Below are 11,194 nucleotides of genomic sequence, written 5' to 3' on the forward strand. Positions count from 1 at the left end.
GCATGCCTCCTCCCGGGCCCCAGCCCAGCCACCGCCCCGGCCCCGCCCCCGCCCCCGACCCGAACGGCTGGAAGGCTCCCCGCCTACCCGAGTGAGTCAGAGGGGAGGGCCGGGTCCTTCGCAGTAGTCCCTCCAGTGGAGGCTCGGCACTGAGAGGGACTGAGAATTTGGCCTGGTTTTAGGGAAACTAACAACCTTACTATGTGGTAAACTTGGCCAGAGCAAGGCTGTGTTCACATCCCATTCAACTGTTAGATCCTTGAGCTGGATTAAGCTGGAATAGCTACTTCTCCTTTAGTGCCTACTTTTTACTCCATGCTTTAAAATCTTTTATTTATTTATTCCACCACCACCTCCCCTCTCAGCGCCCCGCACCGCACCCGCATTTGGGATTTTACTTCCCCACCAGGGACCGAACCCATGCCCCCTGCAGCAGAAGCTCAGTGTTTTAACCACTGCACTGCCAGGGAAGTCCCTGTAATCAGTGCTTTAAACGTGACCTCGTTCAGTCCTCACAACTATTTGTCGTTATGCTGCCTAATAGATAATCCTCTGAGAGGCTCAGAGAGGGTGGGTCACAGATCCAGGGTCACACTGCCAGTTCAGTAGTAGAACTAGGATTCTAATACAGGCTAATGTGGCTTCAAACTGGTGTGGGAGATGCAACACCTCACCCTTCTTTTTATTCAGAGGAAAACAGCCCAGCCAGTGTCCATACTTGGAAGCCAGGTCTTCTTTAAGTGAATGGCCAATGGTCCACACTCCCACTTTGGCTTTTGAATGAAGAGAGCCATGCACAGCAGGCCAACTCCCCCAAGATGTCAGCTGACCAGAGGCACCAGGATTAGGGCATGGCTCCTTGACTCAGAAGTAAGAGGACTTTTTCAAGCAGCTCGGAAAATTGCAACCAGTATGACTTTCTCCAAGGCCCACTGATGGGGTCTGGTTCAGTTCAGTTACTCAGTCGTGTCCGACTCTTTGAGACCCCATGGACTGCAGCATGCCAGGCTTCCTTGTCCATCATCAACTCCCGGAGCCTACTCAAACTCATGTCCATTGCATCAGTGATGCCATCCAACCATCTCATCCTCTGTCATCCCCTTCTCCTCCCACCTTCAATCTTTCCCAGCATCAGGGTCTTTTCAAATGAGTCAGTTCTTCGCATTAGGTGGCCAAAGTATTGGAGTTTCAGCTTGAACATCAGTCCTTCCAATGAATACTCAGGATTGATCTCCTTTAGGATGGACTGGTTTGATCTTCTTGCTGTCCAAGGGACTCTCAAGAGTCTTTTCAAACACCACAGTTCAAAAGCATCAGTTCTTCAGTGCTCAGCTTTCTTTATGGTCCAACTCTCATATCCATACACGACTACTGGAAAAACCATAGCTTTGACTAGATGGTAAAGTACTTTGTTGGTAAAGTAATGTCTCTGCTTTTTAATACGCTGTCTAGGTTGGTCATGACTTTTTCCCCAAAGAGCAAGTGTCTTTTAATTTTCATGGCTGCGGTCACCATCTTCAGTAATTTTGGAGCCCCCAAAATAAAGTCCATCACTGTTTCCATTGTTTCCCCATCTATTTGCCATGAAGTGATGGGACCAGATGCATGGGGTCTGATATGTGCATGCTAAGTTGCTTTAATCGTGTTGGACTCTATGCAACCCCATGGACTGTAGCCCACCAGGCTCCTCTGTCCATGGGATTCTCCAGGCAAGAATACTGGAGTGGGTTGCCATGCCCTTCTCTAGGGGATCTTCCTGACCCAGGGATCGAACCCGTGTCTCTTACATCTCCAGCAATGGCAGGTGGGTTCTTTACCACTAGTACCACCTGCCTGGCGGGGTGTAAGGGAAACAATTCAAAGCCTGGTTTTACCCGCTTCTATCTGGGCAACACCAAGAGACTCCACTCCACTCCTGAGGAATGCTTAGACACTATCCTCCCTCCTGGTGTCCACCCTCTTCTGGCTCTTCTGACTCCAGTTCAGAAGAGCAATTCAGGCTGAACTGTTGCATTTCCTCAGCCTGGGGGGATGGCAAGGTTCTATCACAATACCTAAACATTCTATATCACATTCTCCCAAAGTGTTCATTTGAAGAAACATTGACTCAGGATGCTACTAGCCTTTAAATCTGATCAGCAAGGAAGTTTTCTAGATCATTTCAGCTGCTCTGAGGAATATCCAGGAGTCTGGATGGTTATCTTTTCTGAATGTGCATGCTAAGTCACTTTTGTCGTGTCCAACTCTTTTCGACCCTATGGACTGTAACCCGCCAGGTTCCTCTGTCCATGGGATTCTCCAGGCAAGAATACTAGAGTGGGTAGCCATTCCCTTCTCCAGAGGATCTTCCTGATTCAGGGTTCGAACCTGGGCTCTGCATTGCAGGCAGATTCTTTACCGTCTGAGTCACCAGGGAAGCCCATTTCCTGGATAAAGCTCACAATTTAAAAGTTTGTTTCGGGGACTTCCCTGGTGGTCCAGTGGTTAAGAATCCGACTTCCAATACAGGGGACATGGGCTAGTTCCCTGGTGGCTCGACAGTAAAGAATCCGCCTGCAATGCAGGAGACCCGGGTTCGATCCCTGGGTTGGGAAGATCCCCTGGAGAAGGGCATAGCTACCCACTCTAGTATTCTTGCCTGGAGAATTCCATGGACAGAGAAGCCTGGCAGGCTACAGTTCATGGGATTGAAAGGAGTTGGACACGACTGAGCCACTAACACTTCACTTATTTCACTTTCAGGGAACTAAGATTCCACGTGTTGTGGGAACCTAAGCCTGCATGCCGCAACTACTGAGCCTGCACGCCACAAATAGAGAGAAGCCTGCACCTCAAATGAAAGATGCCACATGATGCAATAAAGATCCCATGTGCCAAAACTGAGAATTGACACAGCCAAATAAATAGATATTTTTTTTAAAAAGTTTGTGTTCAAGCACTGAAGGGTACTCAGAGGCTTCCTGGATGGTGACATACCGAATTTCCTTGGTGACCGGTTGAGAAAATGGGACTGTTCAATACAGCACAGATGAGCAGGTCAAGAGAAGCTCAGGTGGAGCACTGTGCCCGAGACAGGACAGGTTTGTCCAGGTAAGATCACACTGGATCCTCAGCACCACTCTCAGGTCCTGATAATAGCTAACACTCTTTTGAGTGTTGGCACTAAGTGCCAGGTGCTGTCTTTCGTATGGGTTTCTCATTTAATCCTTCCATTTACCCTCTAAAATAGATCCTCTTTTTCTTAATCTATTTTTAAAAAATTATTTTCTTTTTGGCTGTGCTGAGTTGTCATTGCTTCGAGCAGGATTTTTCTAGTTGTGACAAGTGTGGGCTCCTCTCTAGTTGCGGTGTGTGGGCTTCTCTTTGCGGTGGCTTCTCTTGTTGAGGAGCACAGGCTCTAGGTATGTGGGCTTCAGTAGTTGTGGCTTGCTTGTGGGCTTAGTTACCCCGAGACATGTGGAATCTTCCCAGATCCTTGTCCTCTGCACTGGCAGGGAGATTTTTATCCACTGGACCAAAGGGAAGTCCTGAACTAGATCCTTTTATTATCCTCATTTTACAGATGGGGAAATGGAGGCAAAGTGCTGTTGAAATAACTTGCCCTAAGACACCCTTAGTAAATACAGAGCCAGGTGGTAGGACCCCCAGCCTCCCTGATCTTCTGAGGTACATCTGGACCTCCCCCTCTCCTCCCTGCCTGGCCCTGCTCTCTCTACTCCTCTCCCAAGGCCTCTCTTGCTCTCAGTATTGAATGCTAGTGCCAGCTCTGAGTCCTTCACACATAAAGGGCTACCTCTGCTCATCCTCTAGATAACGTGCTTTAAAAGAAAAGAAGTTTTATTTCAAAATAATTCTAGACTCACAGGAAGTTACAAAAGTAGTACAGAGCACTGATACGTGTTACAACCTGAATTTTTAAAGTATCATGCTAAGTGAAAGAAGCCAGTCACGAAAGATCACATATTATATGATTTCATTTACATGCTGCTGCTGCTGCTGCTGCTGCTAAGTTGCTTCAGTCGTGTCCGACTCTTAGCGATCCCATGGACTGCAGCCTATCAGGCTCCTCCATCCATGGGAGTTTCCAGGCAAGAGTACTCGAGTGGGGTGCCACTGCCTTCTCCGTTAATTTACATGAAATGTCCAAAACTGGCAAAGCTATAGAAACAGGAAGTAGATTAGCAGTTGCTTAGCATCCCAGGGGATGGGAACTTTAGGGGGCAACTGCTGATTTCTTTTAGGGGTGATGAAAATGTTATAAAGTTACATTGTGGTGATAACTGCACAACTCTGAGAATATACTAAAAAAACACTGAATTGTACACCCAATAAAGCTGTCACCAAATGAAAAGCAAAAGGGCTTTGTAACCTTTGACTGGTAAGACCAGCCTCCACCCATTTACACCCCACTTAAAAAAACTGTATAGAGAGGTTCCATGTAACTACCACCCAGCTTTTCCTAACGGTGACATCTTACTTAACTACACTTAAGTGTGAAAAGTGAAAGTGTTAGTCGCTCAGTCGTGTCCGACTGTTGTGACCCCGTGGACTGTAGCCTGCCAGACTCCTCTGTCTATGGAATACTCCAGGCAAGAATACTGGAATGGGTTGCCATTCCCTTCTCCAGGGGATCTTCCCAACCCAGGGATCGAACCCAGGTCCCCTGCATTGCAGGCTGATTCTTTACTGCTGAGCCACCAGGGAGTCCACACTAAGTGTACCTTCCCCTTTAAAGCAAGCCTTCTGAAACCCCAGCACCTTTTCTCCAGTACTTCAGAGTGCAGAGAACACCTCACCCAGGCCCTAGGCTTTACAGTTTACAAAACACCCTCTCCACACACAACCCCCATCCCCCAACTTGATCCTCAAACCAAACCATTTCTTGGTTTTCATGGTCAGAAGAGCCCTGCTCCCTCCCTGGTAGCCTGTTGTTTAGTTGCTAAGTCCTGTCCAACTTTTTTGCGACCCCATAGTCCGCCAGGCTCCTCTGTCCACGGGATTTCCCAGGGAAGAATACTGGAGTCGGGTTGCCATTTTCTGGGCTCCTGTAGGGTTGCTAAATTTGGCAAATAAAAATTTTGATCTGTCAACCCTGTAGGGTAATCAGCTCTAATGTGCCCAGCCAGTCCTGGGCGGGTCTAGTCATCATTTTGGGACACCGTTGATGACAGACTCTCTAAGTACTGAAAGGGCCCTCATCGCCTGCTCCAGCAGAGCTGGGCTGGGGCTCCCGGGCCAAGTCCTCACTCTGGCTTTCTCTCCGGGCTTTCCACCCTTCCCAGACCGCGCCCCTCTTCGTGCTTTGGTTTGCGAATCTGGCGGCTGGTCCCTTAGGCGCCTGCACAAAGGTCGAGCTGGTGAACCGGGAGGTGGGGGTGGTGGGGAGGGTGGGAGGTGGAGGCCGGTAGGAAGGACCAGGGGGAGCTTGGCCGAGATTGCGACCCGCGCCAGGTCTACTATCCAGATCCAAGGCCCGCTGAAAAAAGCAGGAATAAGGACGGCACCAGGCCGGGCCCAGGTGGGACTCCAGTTCCCGGCCCCACCGAGGCCAGATCTCAGCCCAAACTACAAATCCCAGCAGGAGTGTGAGGTAGGGCAGGTCCTTGGGAGCGCCGGCCTGCGGTCTTTGCGCCTTGCCTACGTGCAGTGAGCCCTCGGGGGCGAGGTTAAAAGGATGGGGACGCCACAGCGGACCTCGAGACACGCTCGCGCGCGCACGCGCACACACACCCCCCCACCCCCACCCCCACCCCCACTCCCCCCACCCCCACCCCCACTCCCCCCACCCCCCCCACTCCCCCCACACACCATATACGCGCGCCTGGCCTGTTGGTCCCGCCTCTACGAACTACAAATCCCAGCAGGCAGTGGACGTGGGGGCGGAGCCTCGGGAGGGAGGTGCTCCCGACCGGAAGCGAGTGTCAGGAGCGATGGGATTCCCCCGGCTCTAGGTGGGGGTACCCCTTTTCTCGTGTGGAAGAGGTCCCTTCTCTCCCCGAGGCTCGGCTCCCCGGCCCTGCACACGCTGCTCCACCGTGGGGTCGCCGACCTCAGCCGTTCTCCGAGATCCTGAGCCCCGCCCTCCTGACCGGGCTGGGGCTGCCAGGGAAGCGGATGGCGGGTGGGCGCTTGGGCCAGCAACCTTGGGTCGCAGAGTCTGCCTCCTTAACCCTCTCTCCACCGCCTGGAGCGAGCTCCCTTTTCCCGGAGGGAGGAGTAGCCCGGACCCTGAGGCCGGACTAAGCCTGTTGGGGGTCTGTGTGTGGCCTGCACATCTCATGGAGCAGCCCAGGGAAGGCCAGGGTTCCCCGAGTTCTGGGATGTAGGTCCGGATATTCGGTCCGCGGTGTCTGACCGCTCTCAGCTCCCTGCGCCCCGGCATCAGCTGTATATGGCAGAGCCAGATAAGGCCGAGGGGCTGCCAGGAAGTAATAACCAGGGCACTTTCCTTCGGTATGCTCGCTCTCAAAGTGCTCAGCTCACACCTTAGCGTCTAGCGGCAGCACTCCCCTCCTTACATAAAGATCCGGTGAGACACTATAGCAAGGACTTACCCAGGCCCTTCGGTGCCAGTCAGGAACTCAAGGGTCCAGCCTGTCTGGTGGGATGAAGCCCTACTTCATCCACCTTCCGGGCCAGGGCAGTCTCTCTCCCGAAGCCTCTTCTAGGCTGATTTCTGGCTCCCAAGTGAGGGTTCAGGTTACACCTGTATCGAGAGCACTGACACCACAGTGGCCAGCAACACATTGGGCTTTCTGTCTCCAACCCCATTTTCAGCTTTTACACTTTCTGATCTGGCCATATACTGCTGTTCCCTGATCATCAAGGTGGAAAACACCTAGTTTATGAAGGTATTAGGGTTTCCCAGGTGACGCGTGGTAAAGAATCCGCCTGGCATCCCGGAGACCCAACAGTCTTGGGTTCCATCCCTGGGTCTGGAAGATCCCTGGAGGAGGAAATGGCAACCCTCTCCAGTATTCTTGCCTGGAGAATCCAATGGACAGAGGAGCCTGGTGGGCTACACAGCCCATGGGGTCACAATCAGTCGAACAAGACTGAGCGACTAACACACACACACACGAAGGTATAACCATGATCCTGTAATGTCACAATGATATTTTATTCTTCTGTAGTTAGGTGAAGACTAGCTGCTTTCTATAAATATTCCATTTAATCTTAGAACAGTTAGAAACAACTCCAGAGAGGATATTGAAAGCAAAACGCCCAGGTTCCTTTTGGTAACTGGAGTAGGAGTCATATTAACTGTGGGGTGGTCTCTAAGCATGCCATTGCTGCCTGGGAAGTTCTTAAATATTTGGTTTTCCAAGTATTTCTGTTAAAGTAGCATTTTTGCCCCTTTTCTTTTTTTCATTTATTTATGGCTGCACTGGGTCTTTATTGCATTGCACAGGCTTTCTCTAGTTTTGGCAAGTGGGGGGCTACTCTTCCTTGCAGTGTGGTGGTTTCCTACTGGGATGGCTTCTCTTCTTGAGGAGTTTTACTCCCTGGCTCTAGGCACACGGGCTTCAGTAGTTGCAGCACTTGGGCTCACTAGTTGTGGCTGGAGGACTCTAGAATACAGACTTAGGAGTTGTAGCTCACGGCCTCCATTGCTTTGAGGCATGTGGAATCTTCCCAGTCCAGGGATTGAACTCATGTCCCCTGCATTGGCAGGGGGATTCTTAATCACTGTACCATCAGGGAAGTCTCTAGCCCCTTTTCTGTTTGTCCATTTCTGTTACCCTCTTAACTTTGTGAGAGTGTCAGTGGCTCAGTGATGTCTGACTCTGTGACCCCATGAATTGTAGCCCGCCAGGCTCCTTTGTCCATGAAATTCTCCAGGCAAGAATACTGGAGTGGATAGCCATTCCCTGCTCTAGGGAATTTTCCCGACCCAGGGATCAAACTCAGGTCTCCTGCACTGATTCTTTACCATCTGAGCCACCAGGGAAGCCCACCCTCTAACCTTTTAAGAACCTAGTTACAGGAATGAGCTCTCTGAGCAACTGAAACTAACTCCTGACTTATGCTCTAACCTGTTGAGTCTTTTCCTAGATAAAATAAGATTAAAGAATTAAGCAGTTTAAAAATGACTAAGCTCTTTACCCCCAAAAGCCCCCTTAGCAATCCTGCAGGCAAATCACCCAGGCAAGATAACATCTGAAGACAGAGTCAACCAGTCTGTACACAATGGAAAATGATAGAGAACCCAACGTCCAGCCTGGACGATTCACTGAGATTCTTCCCCCACATTTTTCCCTTTAAAAACTGTCATGTGGATGTTTGGCAGAAACCAATACAATTCCATAAAGCGGATTAATCCTTCAATTAAAAATAAATAAATTTAAAATTAAAAAAACAAAAACCATTATGGCTAAGCAGAATCTTTGGTGTTGGTCTCTGGACACGAGTCCATCTTCTCCCCAGATCACTCACTTTTCCTTTCTACTGACTCTTCATGCTGCTTGTTCATGCTAAGTCCCTTCAGCTGACTCTTTGGGACCCCATGGACTGTAGCCTGCCAGGCTCCTCTGTCCATGGGATTCTCCAGGCAAGAATACTGGGGTGGGTTGGCATTTCCTCCTCCAGGGGATCTTCCCGACTTGGGAATCTTGTCTCGCTTGCTTTGGAAGGTGCGTTCTTTACCACTAGCGCCACCTGGGAAGCTTGCCTCTGTAATAATTGGCTTCTGATCAGCGAGCAGCCAAACCTGGGCTCAATAACAAGACAAGCAATCTTTTGTTGAGTAGCCCCTCTGCCCCTAGATGAAAGATAGGTGCCATAGAAACTTGGAGACAGTCCTTGGGACTCTATAAGAGCCCATTCTCTCCTGCATTCCAAGACTTAGCACCAGACTCTTGAATCAGTAAGAGCCTGTGTGACTTGCCAGGGATATGCCAAAGCCATTTAACGCCTAACCCTGCTTCCTGAAGATCCAACCAGCAGGGTACAGTTAAAATCACAGGGCAGTATTATTAAGTCATTACGGAAAATACATCTAAGGATAAGATGCACCAAAAGCTGGGTTCTTTTGGGCTTCCCTGGTGGTCCAGTGGTTGAGACGTGTTCGATCGCTGATGTCCAGGGCACACGGGTTCAATCCCTGGTCCAGGAAGATTCCATGTGCTGTGGGGCAGCTGAGCCACAACTACAGAAACCCATGCACCATAAAGCTCATGCTTTGCAACAAGAGAAGCCACTGCAATGGGAAGCCTGAACACAGCAAATAGAGAATAGCCCCTGCTCTCAGCAACCAGAGAAAGCCCACGTGCAGCAACAAAAACCTAGTGCAGCCAAAAATAAATAAATAAAAATTAAAAAAAAAAAAGTTGGGTTTTTTCCTCCTCAGGGCCTTGGGAGCAACTCAGAAACATACATATTCTGTACATGAAAGTACTTTGACCTATCCTGGTTACACGTCCGGGTGCAACAGCAAGATTCCCATTTTGGCAGATATCCTTGGCACATGAATAAAAGTATGTTTCAATAAAAGTGTATTTAAACTAGCATTTAAAAACCATAAACAGGGACTTCCCTGGGAGTCCAGTGGCTGAGATTCTGCACTCTCAATGCAGAGGACTCAGGTTCGATCCCTGGTGGGGAACTAGAGCCCACATGCCATAACTAAGACTTGGTGCAGCCAAATAAATAAGTGAATATTTTTTTAAAAAAATAAACAAATTCATTATTTTAGTAATATCTTCCACTTAGAGTGGAATTATAGTTGAATTTATCTTTAAGGTTTTGAATACGGTTTGTATGTGTATATATACATATGTATATATTTAATCTTGCATTTGTATAGGACTTCAAAAATTTCTGTTGATTTTTCGAAGCAAAGTCCTTGCACCAACAGTTGGTTGAAGACCACGTCTGGGGTCCTGCTGGCCATGCCCTTTCCTCTGTCAACCAAGGGGTGAGGGACAGACTGCCATGCCTCTTATCACCACCAGGAGTCGTCCTTTGCCATGGAACAACTGCTCAGGTCCCTATGGCAGGCAGGGACAGGGTGGAGGGCACTGAGGGCTTTGGTCTTGTGTACACAATCAGATGGCTTTGGCCCAAGGCCCAGCATTCATCTCCGCTCTAGTCTCAGCTTTTCCGTTGGTAAAGGTGGGGAGTGTGATCTCAGGGCTCTCCACACCCATCAAGGAAGGATGTGTGACCGGAGACACATCCGTGAGTGGCAGCTCCTGGTTTCTCCTGAGGGGGAGATTGAAGTCCAGGTCGGTTTTCCATACTCTTTCTGGCTCATCAGTCATGGGCGGAAAGAACAAGGAAGCAATGCCAACAGGAGATGCCTGGCTGTCCAGATAGGAGCTGAAGTAGGAAGCCTAAGTAGGGCCTTACTATATCTGGCCAAGGAGGGGGTGCAGGTGGGGTTGGGGAATGAAAGGGGTGGAGTGTAGGGAAAGTGGGGCAGAAATAGATGCCCTGCCTCCACTTATTAAGGTAAATAGAGGAAAGGACCCAGTAGGGTGATGGCAGGGTCAAAGGTACCCAGAGAAGAGTTGTTGGTAACCATTTGCATTTAAAGAAGCAGATACACAGAGAATGGAAAAGGAAATGGCAACCCACTCCCGTATTCTTGCCTGGAGAATCCCATGGACAGAGGAGCTTGGTGGGCTGTAGTCTGTAGGGTCACAGAGAGTTGGACACGACTGAGCGACTCTGCACCCACATAAACAGGGAAAGGGCTGCTGGACACTGTGCTGAGCCTAGGCCTGTGGTTGGTGTCCCGTGACAGGAAAGGAGCAAGCCATGGGCCTTTCAGGGAAGATGGAGGCTGTTTGCAGGGAGGCGCGGGGCTTTGAGCAGGCAGTGAAGAGTGAGTAACATTTGAATGTGCAGCTACAGCAAATGTTTTTGAGAGCCTGGTATGTGCCAAGCTGTGGGCCAGGCACTTGGGATTCGGCAATGAACCGGACAGACACAGTTGCTACCCGCGTAGAGCTCTTAGAGTTGAGTGGGAGTTCACAGTCTAGCCCTGAAACATACCCACAGATTTAATTACAGTGGGAGCCCCAAGAATGTGTGTGTGGGACACACTACCCTGGTCTGGGACCCCTGCTGAGAGTCACAGAATCTGTGGCCTGAAGGAAGGGAGGCAAGGGGCAGGAGTTGTTCCTGCAGAAGAAAGACAAGTGCACAGCCCCCAGGTAAGGAGCTTGTTTGAGACTAGAAAGGGATGAAC

The sequence above is a fragment of the Giraffa tippelskirchi genome, chromosome 4, assembly GCF_054371585.1.
Source record: "Giraffa tippelskirchi isolate mGirTip1 chromosome 4, T2T-mGirTip1v1.2.pri, whole genome shotgun sequence".
Lineage (NCBI taxonomy): Eukaryota > Metazoa > Chordata > Mammalia > Artiodactyla > Giraffidae > Giraffa > Giraffa tippelskirchi.